The 20402-nt window shown below is 41.5% G+C and overlaps 1 protein-coding gene across 3 annotated transcripts in view; it reads left to right on the forward strand.

Moving 5' to 3' along the window:
• Positions 1-20402, forward strand: part of BRINP2 (BMP/retinoic acid inducible neural specific 2) — a 114836-nt gene that overhangs the window by 29387 nt on the left and 65047 nt on the right. For 2 of the 3 annotated variants that reach the window (XM_067728737.1, XM_067728736.1), the window contains exon 2: positions 7041-7183. The exons of the other annotated variant lie outside the window; for it this stretch is intronic. The gene's annotated coding sequence lies outside the window, so the exon portion shown is untranslated. The remainder of the gene's footprint in view (positions 1-7040; positions 7184-20402) is intronic. 3 annotated transcript variants of the gene reach the window in all.

Here is a 20402-nt window from a genome sequence, read left to right on the forward strand (position 1 = left end):
CCCCCCCCACTGATCCCAACAGGTCAAGAAACAACACTCACCGTTACAAGGAGGGGTGCTCTCTAACATTTTCCTCTTTTGTGTTTTTAGGACCTAACTTAGCTCATTAATTCAGTTCATAGGCCACTAAGGGGTATCGACTGCAGTGTAGGGTACTCGGTGTGACACTGTTATTTTTTATTAAGTTTAAATACTTCCCTAAATACAATACGGAAGAACTATCACATGTATTCCCCCAAATTACAATCTTCCAAAGCATCCTGCAAGTACCACTTTTAAAAACAGCTTTACTGCACACGTTTGTAGTACTTACTTATTTATTAGCTAGCTAGCTAGCTCTTGCTACTTTCCCTGTTTTTACCCTATTCTCGATTCCTAGGTGAAAAAAGTGTTGCCAGTGTACCACGATGACTTTCTTCTTTCTGCGTTTACCCCATCTCTGTGCTGTATTTATTTCTATGCTGATGGTGTTTTCTTATTTAAGCACTTAACAGCTCTATCAAAATAAGCATTTAATAAAGTTAGGTTTACCACTTAATAGGGAATCTTTTATTATGCCAGATGACAAACTAATTGATTTCTTTTCTTTCAGCCTTTTGACCCCCTTCACCCATTTAAAAATGGTATCGTTACTCTTTTATAGTTTAACCTTATGCCCACAGACTCAGAGATGGCCCTGGGCAGACTCGCATAGGGCAAAGCATGTGTCCAGCGCCCTCTCTTTCCTTACAGCATCCTCTACTCTTCTGTGCCCACTCCTTCCCTCAGAGTACTGAGTCCTCCTAAGTTGTTTCCTACTTGATCTGGGTTTGAATCCCAGTCCTGCCTCTCTCACTGACTTTGTGCCTCTAACCAAGTCATTTAAGCCCTCTCAGCTGAAGTTTCTTTAACCATGAGATTGGGGAAATTGTGGGTTGCTGTGGGCAGAGTGAAGTCAATCCAACAGCAACTCCTGCAAGCAGGGGAGGGACTCAGTCCCTGAAAAGCATCTAGGAGAGAGCCACGTGCCCCTAGGGATGCCGAGGGGCAGAGCAGATGTCACTGGCCAGCCGTGGAACAAAGTATCCCCAAAGCCAACTGGAAAAAAATGTTTGGAATCCAAGTCCTAGAGGACCAGCAAAGATGGCCTGCAGGTAGCATTGTTGATAACAGATCCGCCAAGAGCAAAAAAACCTGGCAGATGGCATTTTGCTCGTTTGTTGTTTCTTTTAAAAGTGTTTGGTGTGTACCACCACCACCTCCACCCCCCGCCCCCGCCGGCTGTTGCCTCAAAGCATTTGTAAAGAATAATGATACCTTCCTCACTGGGTTATTTTAAGATTTTGATGGCACTGAGTATGAAAGTGCTTTGAAAATGGTAGAGCGCTCTACAAATGCTAATTTCTCTATTTACCCCTTTTCAAAACTGTTCAAAGCTGACAATTTATATTGGGATAAGAAACAAATTCATGGTCGGGAGTAGAAGACTGATATTGTTGAATGAAATGCACACTTTAGTTGATTGCATTCTCCTAGCTCCTTTATTTCCAGCTCAAGCTATCCATTAGAATCACCTGATGAACTTGGAGGACTTTCCAGAGCCCAGCCCTCTACCCAGAGACTCTGCGCCGCTTGGTCTGGGGAGGGGCTCAGGCAGCAGCTTGGTGTAAAAGATGATTCTAATGTGTTGTCAGAATTGAGGACCACTGTCAAGAGAGGAAATCTCATATGTCAGAATTGAGGGGAAAACCTACATGATAACCAGACAAGGCTCTTACTGAGTCCAGGCAACCCTGCGTATACTCTCACAGATGCATGGGATTCTTCGCATTAATTTCTTCAATCAAAATACATTCTTTGGGCAGCTGCTCTCTGTCAGGCATATTCTGGGAAATCAAAGGTAAATAATACAAAACTCCTATCCTTAAGCAGTTCAGTCCGTGGAAGACAGGCTTTCGTGTAAGTTGTAAGTAGTTACAATCGTATGTGTGAATTCTATAATGGGGTAAGGAGGCTACAGGTGTAAGACTATACATTCTACCAGGGAATATCAGGAAAGCTTTTCATCAAATGTGAAATTTAAACTGAGTGATGACAAACGTGTACAGTTTTGCCAGGCAGAGAATAATTATGACAGCTAACATTCATTGGGCCATTAGCATGACCAGTCACCTCTCTAAACACTTTACCCTATAACTCATCCAATCATTCCAATGACAGACTTAGGAGCTGAGTGCTAATGTTCACCCCATTTTATTACAGCGAAGTGGTCCTCCAAATGCATGCCTCCTACAGCAGAGGGCCATCCCTAGGGACCTTTTTAGAAGTGCAAATTCTCAGTCCCCACCCCAGACCTACTGACTGGGAACCTCTCTGGTTGGGCTTCTCCCTCCCCTTCCCCCACTCCCCCTTTCTCTGTCTCACTCTCTCTCCCATATCAGGACACCACAGGAAGGTAGGCATCTGCAAGCCAGGAAGGGATGTCTCAGCAGAACCCAACCGTGAGGGCATTCTGATCTTGGACTTGAATTTTCTGTTGTTTAAATCACTCAGTCTATGATATTTTGTTGTAGCAGCCCAAGCTGACTAATACAAACCTCTACCCAGGAAGAGGGAAGATTGTATGCAAAGGAGCAGAGATAAGACAAAGCATGGAATATACCTGAAAGCATAGATGAATAGGATGAGGGATAAGGTGTTGGATGAGGGCCCACGATGGAATATGAGGTGTGATGAAAACTAAAGCATGAGAGATTGAAGTCAGATACTAAAGGCCCTGGTATGCAAGGGAAATGTGTTTAAACTTTTTCGTAGGAGCAGTGAGGAGCCACTGAAAGATTTTAAGCAGATCAGATTCGTATTTTAGAACAATAACTATTAGGGGAGAAATGAATGGATGTGCATCCGGTGATTAGAGGGGTGGATTGATGTGTTAGGAAACTCTTGCATGATTCCACATTCAAAGCAAAGAAAACATGAAGTCATAGAAGTTTGGGTCTGAAGTTTAAATATAAGATGCACTGAGATTAAGATGCCTATGGAAAATGTATATAGAAATATATATATGTAACGTATAAACAGATGTATGTATAGATTTATATGAGTATGGATGGGAGAAGGTTGCTTAAAGACAGACACTAAGCTGTTCATATTTCTTATTCAGACTAGAGGAATTGGAGAGGGAAGGAAAAAATAATATTTCCTTATACCTCTGTATTATACTTGCTGCAATGAGCACACAGTACCTAATTAATTTTTTAACAAACCCAATAATCGCACACACACATGCAGTTCTGGAGCTCAGGTGTGAGAGCTCGGCTTGAGGTGTAAATTTGGGTGACGCTGCTGTAGGGGTAACAGTGAAAACTGTGGGAGTTGGGAAACCTTGGGACTGAGGAGAAAAGTCCTCCAAGGGTGGCAGGCAGGGACCTACCCTGTTTAAATACTAGACAAGGAAAGCATGGGAGCCTAGAAGGAGTAACCTGAGAAGGGATGCCGGAAGTGTCCATGATCCTGAGGAAGCAGACTCGTCATCCCTGGCGTACCCCCAGCCTTCTTGACACGTAACAGATAGTCCGTTGGCCATTCAACAGCTGAGGAATGAAAGAATATATTTTAGCAAGTGGAGTGACATCTGTGTCACATACTACTAGAAGAGTCAGATTAGCTGTGCAGGACACCCTTTAAATTTGTCAATTAGAAGATTTCTGAGTCAAAAGAAAAGCCATTTTAATCTTTATTTTCTTCTCTCTGTTGTTTCTCATATCTGACATCCCCTTTCCTAATCCTGAAAAAAATATATTCGCTCATAGATACACAAACACATAGCAGGCATACCTAGATTCAAATGGATGTAGCATTCTATTTTTATCCCCGAGGTAATATCTTAGGAAAGAAAGAAAACACCCTTAGATATTTTTCTCATTGCAAGATGGGGGTAAGGGTGGGGGTAAGGAAGTGTATGTAAAGGTCTTTCACCCTTATTATACTGTATTGCTCCCAAACCGTTGAAGTCATGAACTTTTAATCTTGGCAGCATGATAATTCTCTTAGAGACAGGAGGAAACATGAGGAAAATCAATGACCCGTTAGCAGCAGGGTGGTGGTTTGTGTTCCCAACTTTGGCCACATGCACTGGAACACATTCTGTTTGCCTTTTTAAGGGCAACTTTGCAGAGCATGAGACCATCAAAGAGAAGGATTATCTGATCATTTTGACCATCATCTCCTCTGAGGTAGAAAGAGACTGGAGGGCCACCAACCCTCCCCCCAAATGTCCCAGGCAGATTGAATTGAGGGCTGTTAAGGATTAATTACCATAGTTGGTTACTCACAACATCTGATCTAGATTTCCTTGTATTCAACAGTTCTCCATCACGCTCCAGCTGAAGCCCTTTGCCTCATCTTTCTTTGGGGCGGATACAAAAATGACAGCATTTTCAGGGTAAAAATTGCTTCTTAGCATTCTGATTTTAAAATTTTGTTTAGATTGAGAAATTTGGGATGCAGGCATGTCCCAAGATTATTTTGTTGATGTTGTTGCATGAAAGCAGGGTAGGAAAGGGATTGAAGGATATCTTCTTTTTTAAAAAATGCACTGAATTCTAGAGCATGACCAGACTCCTCTTTTTTCCTTATTCTTCCAACCAGTGAAGGCATCAGTAGATACCAATGGCTCTGGATGTAAAATATAGAGAGAATTTGACCATTTTTCACCATCTCCACAGCTACCACTTTAGTCCAAGCCATCACCATTTTTTACCTGGTTGTTCTGACCTGTGAACAGTTCTCTGCTCCACCCAGGGAATCCTAGAGGCTATTGTCAACAGAGCAGCCAGAACAAGGCTGCTACAACAGATTATTATATTCACATTACAGCTGGAGTCCTTTCAGAGTCTGACAGAATCTGGTCGTCTACCTCTCTGACCTCACTTCCTCCTACTCTCTCACTCCCTGTCTGCCCTGTAGCCACTCCGGCCTCTTTGTCATTCTTGTAGCTCCTGCCTATACTCACTCCTACCTAAGCCTGGCATGCTTTTATCCTCCAAATGCCCTCTTAAGTTCACACCCCACTTGCTTCAAGTCTGCTCAAATACCCCATTACTTGAGTACTCTCTACAAAACAGCAACCCTCACTGTTTCTCCCTATCCCCTTGCCTTGCTTTATTCTTCATGGAACTGTTACTACCTGATATATTATGTATTTATTTGTTGATATGCTTCCCGAATGCACCCTTCCCCATTAGAATGTAAATTAAGGAAGCAGATGATTAGTGCGTTGCCTGTAGCCATTAGTCAATATTTTGTGGAATAAATAGAAGCTACAAAGATAATATTTATTGTGCCTCATAGTGTATAACACAGGTGTTGAATAGAACTTAGACATCCAAGGGTTCTGGAAGCCTAAACTTATGATGGTGTATCTATACTTTCAGATTATTTTCTCCTAATTTGTCCCTTATTTAATTGGGATAGGCTTGAACAGGAGCCTTCTGGCAATTTCAACTTCATCAATTGGATCATAAAGGACTGTTTCTTTAATAAAAGAGAAGGTGGAATGTTTCTTCAACTTTCTTTTGAGACCCTAAGGTGGGTCCTTCCTTGTTATGGGAAGTCAGAGATTTTGCATTGTACCTTTTGGCAGCTCCCATGATAACTAACACATGGCCTTACGTGTAGTTGGTTGTCATTAAAAAGAGTTTGCCTGAAGACTAAAAATTGAGTAAATATTTCTCTGGTTGTAGTAGGTTTTTCCCAAAGCCTAGGGCATGTCTGGAACTCCCATTCTTGAATCTGGAATGAGGGTCAGCCTTATAAACCTTGATCTAATTGGGATCCATTGAGATGAAGTGAGATCCAGTGCTCTAAACAAAAGCCATATCCAGTTCACTTTTCATTCACTCAAGGAACATTTAAGTGCCTATTACGTGTTAGGTAATACGCTAAGTACTGAGGATAAATGATGAGCCCAAAGGAGTCATGCTGCAGCCTATACGTAACTTAAGACTAGTAGGGGAGACAGATCTTGATCAAACAATGATTCAAACAGTTGTGTAAAATCATAGTTGGCAAGTGCTATGAGTAAAAGAGACTCAAGGTTGCAGGTGGCTATAATCGGAAATTTGACCCTGACAGGGAGATCAAGGAAGGCTTCCTTAAGGAAGAGAATTGAGTATGAAAGAACCAGAACAGAGCCCTCAAGGCAGAGGCAACATGAGGAGCAAATGACCTGTGGTTGAAGGACATTAGACTGGTCGGAGGTCCTTAAGAAGGTCTTCATGGTGAGTGCACAGAGCAGGGTAGAACATACAAGACTGGAGATGTGGGTGAGGCAGGTCATTCACAGCTTCGTAGGTTAGTTTGATCATTTCTTAAACATATATCTAAAGAGTGATGGGAAGCCACGAAATAATTGATATGTTTGTGGGTTGAGAGTAAGGAGCTGCCTAACAAATTACCACAAATCTAGTGACTTAAACCAACTCACATTAATTATTCCATACTTCGCATGAGTCAGGAATCTGAGCATGACTTAGGTTCTCTGCTCAGGGTCTCACAAGTCTGCAGTCAAGGTGTTGATCAGGCTGCATTGTCACCTGGAAGCTCAACTAGGGAAGAATCAACTTCCAAGTGCTTTCAGCTTGTTGACTGAATTTTTTTTAAAGATTATTTTATTTTATTTTGATTTTTAAAAAATTTATTTTTTTAATTTATTTTTGGCTGCATTGGGTCTTTGTTGCTGTGCTCGACCTTTCCCTAGTTGTGGCAAGCGAGGGCTACTCTTTGTTGTGGTGCGTGGGCTTGTCATTGCCGTGGCTTCTTTTGTTGCAGAGCACGGGCTCTAGGCACGTGGGCTTCAGTAGTTGTGGCGTGTGGGCTCAGTAGTTGTGGCTCGTGGGCTCTAGAGCACAGGCTCAGTAGTTTTGGCGCATGGGCTTAGTTGCTCCTTGGCATGCGGGCTTTTCCCGGACCAGGACTCGAACGCATGTCCATTGGCAGGTGGATTCTTAACCACTGCGCCACCAGGGAAGTCCTTGTTGACTGAATTTATTTCCTTGCAGTTGTAGGTCTGAGGGCCCCAGCTTCTTACTGGCTGTCAACTGGAGGCTGCCCTCAGGTCCCCGACCCATGGCCCTGCAGAGGCAGTTTACGACATGGCTGTTTGCTTCTTCAAGGCCCCGGGAGAATCTCTGTCTCAAGTCTGGTAATGTGGAGTCTTACATCATGTACCGTAATCATGGGAGTGACATCCTATCCCCTTTGCTGCATCCTACTGGTTAGACATAAATTACGGATCCTCCTTGTACTCAAGGGGAGGGAGTTACGCAAGGGCCTGGGGGGCCACCTTAGGGTGTGTCCACCACAGGAGGGAAGAAAGAGATGACAGATGTTCAGATCTGACGCAGAGTGCATTGAAAGTCTAGATGAGAGATGATGGTTTAGATTAGGGTGGTGGCAGTGAAGCCAGAGACGTAAGGTTTAACTTTGAGTGTTATTTTAGAGGTCAAATTAACGGAACTTGGTGGTGGCTTGCACTTAAGGGGCTAGGAAGAGGAAAATGTCAAAAATGACTACCCGGTTTCTCTTGAATAAGTAGATCAGTGGCGCTAACTCTGTCCACTCAGTAAAAGTCATTGGGAGGCTTTAAAAAAAAGTACTCTAGGGCCTGACTCCAGGCTTTTAAAACCAGAATCTTTGGGGGCCCAGACATTGGTATCTTTTTTCTTATTTTTATATTGAAGTATAGTTGGTTTACAATATTGTGTTAGTTTCTGGTGTGCAGCAAAATGATTCAGTCGTATATATATATATACTTTTTTCCATCATAGGTTATTACAAGATATAGAACATAATTCCCCATGTTATACAGTAGGTCCTTATTGTTTATTTTATATATAGTAGTGTGGCATTGGTATTTTTAAAAAGATTTTACAGATGATTTCAATATGCACCCAGGATTGAGAACCACAAGACTAGATGTATTATTTTACCCTTCATTCTGATAGGAAACCACTTAAGATCATGAGGCTGGTTTTCAGGATGTTGAATTTGAGGAAGTTTTGAGGAGACATCCAGTTAAGATACTCAGTCAGGTTGTACAGAAATCGTATGAGCTCAGGATGGAGACCTGGGCTAGAGGTATGAATTTCACATGATCTATGGGTAAACTGCCTTGGGTAGCCACGAATGGGGGTGAAATCACCTAGTGGTAGAATATATACTAAGAAGAGATAAAGGCCTGGCATTGGGCTTTGAGAAACTCCAACATTTAATGACTTAGTGTAGGAATATGAGTCTACAGGGAGTGGCCACAGAGAAAGCAGTAAAAACAGACTGTGAGGTCAAGGATGTCAAGAGAAGAGAATGTTTACAAAAGAGGCAATGGTCAGTGATGTCACATGAACTTATGGAAGTGGGCTGGAGGATACTCAGATGCCTGACTCTCTCCCCAGTAAAAGTTGTGAGTTAGAAAGCTTTAATTACTTTTAATTGAATCCCCAAACTAGCATCTGCAAACTTTTCCTCTTGTTTTCCTCATTACAAAGGTAATGACTGTAAAATGTAGGAAATTTAGGAAGAACAGATTAGCCCAAATGAAGGAAGTTTTAATTCCCCGTAAACCTACCAACCAATGGTAACTACAATTGGTATGTATCTATCTCCTTGGGGTTCTTTTTTCAGCAGATATACATTATTTTTTAACAGAATAATAACCTGCATACTGTTTTATAGCCTGTATTTGTCACTTAATATATCCTGTACTATTTTTCATATCCTTACATAGCATACTCTCAAATGATTACATTATACTGAATTGTATGGATATGCCATAATTTTCTCAAGCAATCTATTATTTGACATTTAGGTTGTTTTAATTTTTCCACTATTATGAAGGTAACATTATAAAATATAAGACATAATTGTGAATGTGAGGGGTCAACCAAGCACTCAAAAGTTGGGATCCAATTTAGGGATAAGACACGGGCAAAGATCAGCTTTATTTCTGAAAGAGATGAGTAGAGAATGTGACCTAGATCTGGAACTAAATCTGGCATAGACAAAACAAGCCTTCCCATCGCGACCTCTCCAAACCAACCACTGTGCCACAGAAGCAGAGGCTGCTCTGCTCACTTATTGGATGATAGAACAGGCAGAATGCATAGCGACTGCAGGCAGACAGCTTACAAAGAGAAAGAAGTCTAGAACTAACGGGGCCAGACCAGATCTGTTCTTCTCTCAGACTCACAGTACAAACAATTCCTGGTGACTCCTTCTCTTGCCGAAGTCTTCCCCATCTGTGGTAGCCAGCTTTCAAGATGGTCTTCAGTGATTCTCAGTTCTGGTATTCAAACCCCTGTGTAACCCCCTCCCACAGGGAATCAGGCTTGGTCTATGTGAGCAGTAAACACAGCAGAAATGATGGCGTGTGACTTCCAAGGTTAGGTCATAAAAGGCATTACAGCTTTTGCCTTGCTTTCTTTTGGATCACTCACTCAGAGGAAAGCCAGCTTCCGTGTTGTGCGGATAGTCAAGCTGCCCATGGAGAGGTCCATATGAAAAGGAACAGAGGCTTCCAACCAAGAGGCAGCACCAACCAACCTGTCAGCCTTGAAAATAACCCAACTTAGACATGGAGCCTCTGTCCCAAGTCAGACCTTCAGATGCCTGTAGCCCTAGCTGACATCATGACTACAACCTCACAAGAGACCCAGAGCCAGAACCATCCAAATTCCTGACCCACAAAATTCGTGTGAGAAAGTGAATGTTCTTTATTGTTTTCAGGCACTAAGTTTCTGATAATTTATTACGCAGTAATAGATAATATACCTTAGAAACATAAGTGGCTCTTTGTCTCTCCCAGTTGCCGAACAATAAACATCTTTGTAGCTGAATCTTTGTGCATATCTGAAATAATTGTCTAGATGTAGACTTGCTAGATCAAAGGAAATGCAGAATTCCAGTGTTAAATATGGTTAAATCTTAATAGTGCTATTTTAGACATCATGGCATTGGCCTTAAAGTATGTGGTCAAACCATCACTACTCTTGTCCCATTCACACACTTGCCCGCAGGACTGTGTCTTTGTTTTCTGCCTGGAGAGAGTGGGACTGGAACAGGAGGAAGGACAGGACAATGATAGGAGTCCCCAAAGGTTGATAGAAAGCACGAGGGGTCCTAGGGCATGTGCTGACTTTTGGAGGATCACCTCTGTAAATATATCAGAAAGATATGTGTTTATGAAGGCTCAATGTGGCAACACTGACAAGTGAGACTTGATGTACTGACAGAAGTATTTGGTGTGTTAGATAGAAACACACTGATAGATGGAAATTCAAAATTCCTGGAAAGAAGGAAAAGGACAGATGCTGAGCCCAGGAAAGAGCTGCGTGGAGAGAAGAGAGAGAAGGCAAGAATAAAAGAAACAGATAACCCCACAGCAATAGATATCACATATGGTACTCCAGTTAGAAGAAGACATAACTACTGCAGGAGAGGGAGATTTCAGCTAATGATCCCACCCATAGCAAGCTGGTCCTGTTTATGGGCAGGAAGCTATAAAGTTCCAACCGTGGCAGCCTCGTGCTTTTCAAAGGCCTAATTTTAGAATACACTCGATAATGCCCCAGGAGTTGCTAGATCTGAATTAAAAACTCCAGGTCCCTCCCTCCCCCTTTTCTAAATAAAGGCTTATTGATTTGCTAATGGCCTTTATATCCCGCTGAAAACAACCCTGTAGAAGGAAAGATGTTACCTAGAGCAGGAGTGGCTAACACCTTGGAAAAACCCAGATCTCAGGTGGGAAGGTAGACAAGAAGACAGGCTCAGAGAAAGCTCAGAGCCTGAGACAAAGGGAGGGGAGAAATGCAGAGCAGGAAGAGGTTTTGAAGGGGAAGAGTGGGGCTGCTGAAAATAAGGGTTGCCTTCGGATCCAGATATGAAAGGACAGGCACGTGGAAGTCCTGTGAGGAAAATGGTGTCCCTTGGGGGTTTGTTGGAACCATAGATTTGTCAGAGGAGTGGGGTGCAGTAAAGGGTCTCTGGGCTGAGTGGCAAAGACCTGTCTTGATTCTAGTCCCAGATCTCCCCCCAGCAGGCTACATAAACCTACATTTGGTAACCACACCCTGGACTCGGGTGCTCCCTGTATGAAACAAGGGACCTATCTGTCTGTAAGTCTAGAATTCCAGATGTCAGCTACTGATGTGGTAGCTATCTTTCTGGGATTTTTTTCTCTACCTGTATCATTTAGAAGAGGCCCACACTGAATGGATGGAGGATGACAGGAAGTGAGGGGAATGGATCAGGAAGCCAGATTTGGAGGAGGAAGCAGGAGAAGGAAGAAAAGGCAGAAATACAGACACAAGGGGACAGAGAAGTCAGGTGGAGGGGCGGGCAGTGGCCAGAACTGCAGAGAAATGGGGCCTTGAGCGAGAAACAGGCTGAGGAGGGTAGAGGCAAGGGTTTGCAACCTGGCCTCTGGATCCTGACAGCCCACCCTGGCCATTAAATTCTGCAACCTTGAGAAATTACTTAATCTCTTGAGCTCCTAATTTCCTGATCCATAAAAAGAAAATAACAGGAGAACACAATGCTATTTATTGTCCTGCGGATCAAACGGGACAGTGTCTGTAAGGCAATGAGCACAACATCTGGCACCCAGTTATTACTCAGTAAGTAGTCGCCACAGGTACTAAAAAGTCTCTCCGGTTTGGAGATTGGAAAGTTGTGGTGGGTTTGCAGAAGCCAAGCTTAATGATGTCTGTGGACTCGGGGGTGGGGCTGTATGTACCTAGCTTCAAGAACTGTGTCGAGACAGTTTGAGGAGTGATAGTTTTGTGTCTCTGAAATAAACTGAACAAGCAAAAATGGGAAGATAAGTATTTTAAGAAGTGAGCTTACCATCCCCTCTCCCCAATGTAGTAGCAGGTATGACCCGCTAACTGCTGATAACTGCCCTTCAGAGAAATACCTCCCAGGTACTGAGTCTATAAACCACGTGCATGACTCTCTGGACCCTCCTCCACAACGTTCTATATTTGCATCATGGCTTCAAATGTTTTAATACTGGCAAGCTACCTCTGGGGACTCTACTCTTGGGGTGTGTCCGTGGTACCCAGCAATGTCCTTCATGATCACACAAATTTACCTTTTTTCCTTTGCCCTTTGAGTCTTTTCTTGCGTATGGTCCCTACTTCTGTACAACTGTGCTGTGTTACAAAAAGGGAAGCTTAATCGTCATTCTGGAGGTTAAGAGAAAACATAGGACCTGGCAAGGGCCCAGATGTGACTGACCACACAGGTTGTGTTCTGCTCAACCGTGCAGGTCTAAGTCATTCACTTAGATTACGGTGTGAACGGTGTCTCTTGGTATTGTGCAAGGGTAATCTGAAACGCAGTATGGGGTGGCCCTGTTGGGGAGGGGAGCGTTCTAAGTCAGGATGAAAAAAAGAACCAAAACACAAGAACTGGGAACATCTTTAATTGAAACTTCAGGGGACAGTGAGAACAGAAAGCATATGGGTAATTGCTCCCCAGACCCTCCATGCCAGCTGCGATGTGAGGAGGGCAGTTTCAGCCTTCAGGCAGCTCATTAGGGCAGAGACTGAGGATGGATGGGGTGAGAAGGAAAGCCCTGTCCTGCTGAATCACCAGTGCCGGTTCCAGGAGCTGCCTGGCCATCCCCACAGGCTGCCTGGCCAGGGACTGAGCGAGCATGAGGCTGGAGAGTTGGCAGACTATCAAAGGGTGGCGGGGCCAGTTGAGAGCTGAAGGAGCGACATTTGTGAATGAGTGTGATGATGAATCGTTTCTGTTCGTTCCGACTAAACCCCAGCTCCACCTCACACAAGTGAAGCAACCAAGTGTAAGGCGCTGAGATGGCTGGAAATGAAAGGATTGTCTGACGAGCTGTTCTAATTGGTGGTTGAAACTCTCAAGTCAGAACGTCTAAGACTTGGGTCTTGCTCTGTTGGATAGATGATGAGAAAAACGGAGACAGAAGAGTCCTCTTAATGCCTTACACTCATTTTTTTTTTAATTAGAAAAGTTTTTTTTCTTTTTTCTGATTGTAAAACTAATGCATTGTCTTGTAGAAAATTTGGAAAAAGAAAATCGTAACAGAGACAATAAAATGTATCCATAATTGCATCACTTGGCAACAATTATCAGTATAAATTCACTTGCAACACTTTTCTCTCAGGAGATCAAGGCATTCTGTGGATATTTTCTAATTCATTTGGCAGTGCAGGTGTGTGAGGGTTGGTTGGAATTGGGTAGTGCATCCTTTTATTATACTTATGGAGAAGTCAAAATAGCCAATTCACTGACTTGTTCAAAGTCTTTGTGATGGCAAAGTCTTTGTGATGGCAATGTCTTCTGTCCACTTGTTCTGGCCTCTAATATTAAAAATAACCCGAGCGATTAACATTTGTCTAGTGCTTTTCAATTGTAAAGAACCTTCCCTTGTGGTACCATTCTGCTATGTACCTTCTATATTTATTCACTTACATTCTAGTTCATAGGCAGCCATGATTTTTTTTTAAGTCTTTATTGAATCTGTTACCATATTGCTTCTGTTTTATGTTTTGGTTTTCTGGCCGTGAGGCATGTGGGATCCTAGCTCCCCTACCAGGGATTGAACCTGCACCCCCTGCACTGGAGGTGAAATTTGAACCACTGGACCACCAGGGAAGTCCCAGAAGCCATGATTTAAGGGAGATTAATTTAGTAGTTGGAAGTAGAAAGCCGGGAGCCAGGACTCCTGATCCCTTCGGCTGTGTGGAACCATGCTTCATTCAAAATCTTCATGCTTAAGGCAGCAGAAGAAAAGAGTATACTGATCCTCATAAAGTTATAGTGTGTCTGCATTTACGGGAATAGTGTAAGCAACGTGCGTACACAGGGATATACAGGAGCAGATGAACTGTGGACCTATCCAGCCATGTTCAATAGGTAGCCACTAGCCACATGTGGCTCTTAGGCACTCCACAAGTGGCTCATGCAACTAAGAAATTGTTTGCAGATTTGATCTAATTTTGATTAATTTAAAAGTGAAAATGCATATACTCCAATTATTATAAAAAAATTTTAAGTATGCTTAAAATAACTTGTGTTTATGAATCTTTTCCAACTGTAAATTATTTCAAATCTAAATACAGAATCAAGTATTTCTGATGAAAAATTTGTATCTACGTTGAGATGTGCTGTAAGTGTAAAATACACCCCAGATTTCAGACTCGGTGTGAGAAACTTTAAAATATCTTGATAATAATTTTCTCATATTAATTACATGTTCAAATGAAAATATTTTGGGGTCATTAGGTTAAATAAAATATATTATTAAAATTAATTGCATCTATTTTATTTTACCTTTTGAATGTAGCTGCTAATCAATTTAAAATACTTATGTAGTTTGCATTATATTTTTATTGGACAACACTGGATACAGCCACCTTAGCAAGTCCCCAGTTGTATCTTCTAAGCTGTGAACAATGAGGGTGTGTCTTAAAACTATGTATTAGACATCTCTCCTTGAGTTCAGTAGACAAACGTATTTTAGAATCATGGGCTGGTAAATGGCATAGGTGTCAAAGTTAGAACAGCTAGAGGTTCAGTGGGGGCTGCATGAGCTGAGTAACAATGTACAACTTTATTTTTCATTTTTCCTTTGTACATTACAATAATTTCAATCTTACAGGAAAGGTATACAAGAGTACAAAGGACTCCTATGTGCCCTTTCCCCAGAGACCCCATTCAAGGGTTGCACCTGACCCAATAATGTCTCTTACAGCAAAAGATCCAACCCAGATTGCACATGGTACAAAATTGTCATGTCTCTCCAGTGCCCTTCAATCAGGAATGATTGGTTCCTCGGACCTTCATAACCTTAATATTTTTGAAGATTACAGGCTTATTATTTGTAGGATGTCCCTTAATTCAGGTTTGTCTGATGTTTCCTCATGTTGAATTCAAGTTATGAATGTTTGGCCAGAATGTCATGGAAGTGATGTTGTGATCTCATTGGATTCTGTCAGGTGGACGTGATTTGTATTTGTCCAATTTCCGGTGATGTTGACTTTGATCACTTGAGTGAGATGGTGGCTGCCAGGTTTGTTCACTGTAAAGTTATTTTTTCTTTCTATAATTAATAAGTGTTTTCAAGAGAGATATTTTGAGACTATGAGATACCATGTTCTTCACCAAATTTTACCTCCTACTTTAGAGTGATTTATGTTTCTTGCCTGAGTGCATTATAACTGTGATAATTACTAAATTATGATTTTCTAATGCTATCATTTTTCTGTTTAAGTTATTACAAATTATTATTTAATTATATCTCAATTATAAATTATGATTATTTTCTATATTTACTTTTCTACAATATATATAAATGATTTTTCTAATTCCATTATTTTTCTACATTTATTAGGAATTTTATTCTAAATTATTATTCAATTAATTATATAATCAATTAGAAATTATTATTTTTTCCCTACATTTATTATATAAATATAATATGGCTTCTTGGATTCCTATTTTATTCAAAGGAATATAACCCATTACTAATTGTCCCAGGATTCATGAGAGGAAGGCTTTCAAGGCAGCTCTGTGTCCTTTTGACATGCACCCATCATTCTTTGGTTTTTTGTTTTAGTTTTTGTTTTTTTTTTGCGGTACGCAGGCCTCTCACTGTTGTGGCCTCTCCCGTTGTGAAGCACAGGCTCCGGACGCGCAGGCCCAGCGGCCATGGCTCACGGGCCCAGCCGCTCCGCGGCACGTGGGATCTTCCCGGACCGGGGCACGAACCCGCGTCCCCTGCATCGGCAGGCGGACTCTCAACCACTGCGCCACCAGGGAAGCCCTCTTTGGTATTTTTTAATCCAGTGGTTTGCTGGAGCTGGCTTACACTGGTTTGTAAGAGTCCATTCTAAATTTTTCAGGAAATTTGCAAGTACTAACTGACATGAAGTTAGTAGCTTAGAATTAAGCAATTGGGAGTGTTTATTTACTCCATGGAAACTGGCAAATGCTACAACCAGAACTTTTTCCTCCAAAGATGTAGTTGTTAAAAATTTGTCAGCACACACAAGGTTTCTGTCACAAAATTGTTCCAGACTCATCTCATACCTTAACTGATACAGGCCTGTAATCATCTGTTTCTCCAAGGATCCCTGATTCCTTTTAATGGAGAACAGGACTGAGAAAACAAGATTTTGAAGCAGGGTGAACTCTACTGGATGTACTTGGGTGGACAGAACTGGGAAAGATTGCTTATGTGTGTGTGTGTGTGTATGTGTATGTTGAGTATTATATTGGCTGTGGGTTTGTCATGAATAGCTTTTTATTATGTTGAGATCTGTTCCTTCTATACCCACTTTGGTAAGAGGTTTTTTAATCATGAATGGATGTTGAATTTGTCAAGCGCTTTTTCTGCATCTATTGAGACGATCATGTGTTTTTTGTTGTTTCTTTTGTTGATGTGATGTATCACATTGATTGATTTGCATATGTTGAACGATCCCTGTGAACTTGAGATGAATCCCACTTGGTTGTGGTGTATGATCTTTTTTATGTGTTGTTGGATTCAGTTTGCTAATATTGTTTTGAGAATTTTTGCATCTATATTCATCAAATATATTGGTCTGTAATTTTCTTTTTTGGTGGTATTTTTATCTGGTTTTGGTATCAGGGTGATAGTGGCTTCATAAAATGTCTTTGGGAGTGTTGCCTCCTCTTCACTCTTTTGGAAGAGTTTGAGAAGGATCAGTATAAGTTCTTCTTTGTATATTTAGTAGAATTTGCCTATGAAGCCATCTGGTCCTGGACTTTTGTTTGTAGGGCGTTTTTTTTTGTTTTTGTTTTTTTTAAATTACAGATTCTATTTCACTTCTAGTGGTCGGTCTGTTCAAATATCTGTTTCTTCTTGGTTCAGTTTTGGTGGACTGTATATGTTTCTAGAAACTTGTCCATTTCTTCTAGGTTGTTGAATTTGTTGGCATGTAATTGTTCATAGTATTCGCTTATGATTTCTTTTTGTATTTCTGCAGTATTGGTTGTTATGTTTCGTTTTTCATTACTTTTTAAAAAAAAATTTATTTATTTTTGGCTGCATTGGGTCTTCGTTGCTGTGCGCGGGCTTTCTCTAGTTGCGGTGAGCGGGGGCTACTCTTCGTTGCAGTGTGCAGGCTTCTCTTGTTGTGGAGCATGGGCTCTAGGCATGCAGGCTTCAGTAGCTGCAGCATGCAGGTTCAGTAGTTGTGGCTCGCAGGCCCTAGACCACGCGGGCTTCAGTAGTTGTGGTGTGCGGGTTCAGTAGTTGTGGCTCGCGGGCTCTAGAATGCAGGCTCAGTACTTGTGGGACACGGGCTTAGTTGTCTGCAGCATGTGGGATCTTCCTGGACCAGGGACTGAACCCGTGTCCCCTGCATTGTCATGCAGATTCTTAACCACTGTGCCACCAGGGAATTCCTCCTTTTTCATTTCTTATTTTATTTATTTGGGTTTTCTCTCTTTTCTTTTTGGTGAGCCTGGCCAGAGGTTTGTCAATTTTGTTTACCCTTTCAAAGAACCAGCTCTTGGCTTTATTGATTTTTTTAAATCTCTATTTTATTTATTTCCTCTCTGATCTTTATTATTTCCTTCCTCCTGCTGACTTTAGGTTTTGCTTGTTCTTCTTTTTCTAATTTTTTTAAGTGGTAGGTTAGGTTGTTTATTTGAGATTTTTCTTGTTTTTTGAGGAAGGCCTGTATCACTATGAACTTCCCTCTAAGACCTGCTTTTTGCTACATCTCATAGATTTTGTATGGTGTGTTTTCATGGTCATTTGTCTCAAGGTATTTTTAAATTTCCTCTTTGATTTCATCATTGACCCATTGGTTTTTTAGTAGCATGTTGTTTAGTCTCCATATAATCATTTTTTCTCATTTCTTTTTCTGTGGTTGATTTCTAGTTTCAGGCAGCTTCCCCTAATTTTTATATTTTATGTAACTGTGGAACATATGTCAAAACTAAGAAATTAACATTGGTGGAGTACTATTAACTACACTATAAACAACTTAGATTTCATCAGTTTTTCCACTACTATCTTTTTTTGTTCCAGAATTCAATCCAGAATATCATATTGTATTTAGCACATGCACACACACACACACACACACACACACAAATTTACACTATCCATTTCTTTCAAAGAAATCCAAAATCTTTCTGTCTCTTCATCTCTATATCCCTCTATTTTTCCACCTATATTTAGAACCACAAGTTCATACCTGTAATCCCAAGGCCATGCCACAGGGTTTATTTTAGCTTTTGTATTTTCCTTATTTATAATTTCCTTGACCATGAGAAACTTAGCACCTGTTATCCTCAGTATAATTACTTACTGGCTAGATCCCCCTGTATGTAACCAATTTCCTTACTCCACTGGCTGCTGCCCCTTTCAATCACCTACCTCACATGGATTCAGGCCCTTACTAGGTTGCCCCCATCACACAGGCCTGCCTATTGGCTTTTTGATTGAATTAGGAAAGAAAGAAGGAAGGCAGAAAGTTGTACAAGTTTCTTAATCTCTTAGAATCTCATTTTCCTTATGTTAATTGTTCAGGGATCAGTAATACCCACCCTGTTGCAAGTAAAGTGCTAAACACAGCATCAAGTAGGAAATAAGCACTCAATAAATAGGACTTGTACCGCTTGACTGTTATTGTTATCAAGGACCAATTAAGCATGAAGCAGGAGGCCTAGAAGGAGGGACTGTGAAGGTGAGTGATTTTGGTCTTTGCCACCATGACAAATGTTGGCAAACTAGATATACATGAAAAACTTACCTAAAAAGTCGATCTTCTATTACTCAGAGACACTTTATGAGCCTGGGCTTATTAGAATTGGTTGGCATAAGTCAGAGCTTCCCAACCTCAGCACTATAGATGTTTGGAGTCAGAGAATTATTTGCTGTGGGGAGCTGTTCTGTGCATTATAGGATGTTTAACAGCTGCCTGGCTTTAACCCCCTAGAAGTAGCACCCCTCTTCAAATTGTTAGAACCAAAAATTTCTCCAGAAATTGACAAAGGTCTCCTGGGGTCAAAATCTCACACACGCATGCGCACGCGCACACACGCACACGCACACCAGCTGAGACCCACTGGAGTAAATGCTTGGCTTTGTGTTGACTATATTCTCTGTTACCATGTTTGAGAAATGGAATACTTGATTTAATTTTAAAAATTCTTAACAAAGTTACTTTATAGTATTTTCCCAAAGATTTGGACTGAAAATCAATGGCACAATTCAAAATTGGGCTGAAAATCATTTAATCTCAGTTTTGAGTCAAAGTTGCTGATTTGAGCCTTAGTTACCACTGAATTGTGGACATATGCAAATCCTGGTCAGTACAGGGTCTTCCTAATGTGACTTTGGCTAACAAGACTTGCCATAAGAAAACTATAACAAGGATTTGCACTCTCCTTTCTAAGAAATCCAAGCACTACCTTCTAGTCTTTTCTCCCATAGTTCGCCTCCTGCATTTTACATTCTAGCTAAATGGGATGTTGTTTTTCCAATAAAAATTAGTTGGAATAATGAGTAGATATTTATTAACTTTCCTAAAAGAAAGGAAGTGAGGGTCTTCCCTGGTGGCACAGTAGTTGAGAGTCCGCCTGCCGATGCAGGGGACACGGGTTCGTGCCCCGGTCCGGGAAGATCCCACATGCCGCGGAGCGGCTGGGCCCGTGAGCCATGGCCGCTGGGCCTGAGCGTCCGGAGCCTGTGCTCCGCGGCGGGGGAGGCCACGACAGTGAGAGGCCCGCGTACCGCAAAAAAAAAAAAAAAAAGAAAGGAAGTGGGAAACTTATTGCCCCATCTGACAAAGGGCTAAATTTTTCAAAAATAGTTTAGGTAGTCAGTAGCTGTGTGAGCCAGAATGAAGTGTGAATTAAGATTTTTAAGGAATTGTTCCAGTTCTTCCACTGAAGTCTCTGAAAGCTTTTTGCACAAGGATCCCCTGATAGTGCCCAAGTCACTGCAGTCTATCGAAGTCTACAGTTCCACCTTTTACTGGAGAGAGAACTTGCTGTTCAAGAATTGGAGGGGAACATCAAAAACAACCAAACAAACAAAATAGGCAATTACATAAACTAAAATGATCAACACAAGTAAAAACCTCAACTCCCCAGGATGACACTGAACAGGCCCTACATTCAAAGCGCCTCTCATTTTGCACCACCTCACAGAGTAGGGGTTTTGGTGATCTGTGCAGGGTGAGCTTTGCATCAACACAGAGGATTGCATGGCAGTAAGGCTTCTCAGCTGAAGCCTGAAGGAGACCGAGTGCCTAGTAAACTCTTGCAGGTGCTGATTTTAGGAATACCAGCTTCTGGTAACCTGCCATTATTAATTTAAGAGGTTGGTACTATACAGGCCACCT

The sequence above is a fragment of the Pseudorca crassidens genome, chromosome 2 (assembly GCF_039906515.1).
Source record: "Pseudorca crassidens isolate mPseCra1 chromosome 2, mPseCra1.hap1, whole genome shotgun sequence".
Taxonomy (NCBI): domain Eukaryota; kingdom Metazoa; phylum Chordata; class Mammalia; order Artiodactyla; family Delphinidae; genus Pseudorca; species Pseudorca crassidens.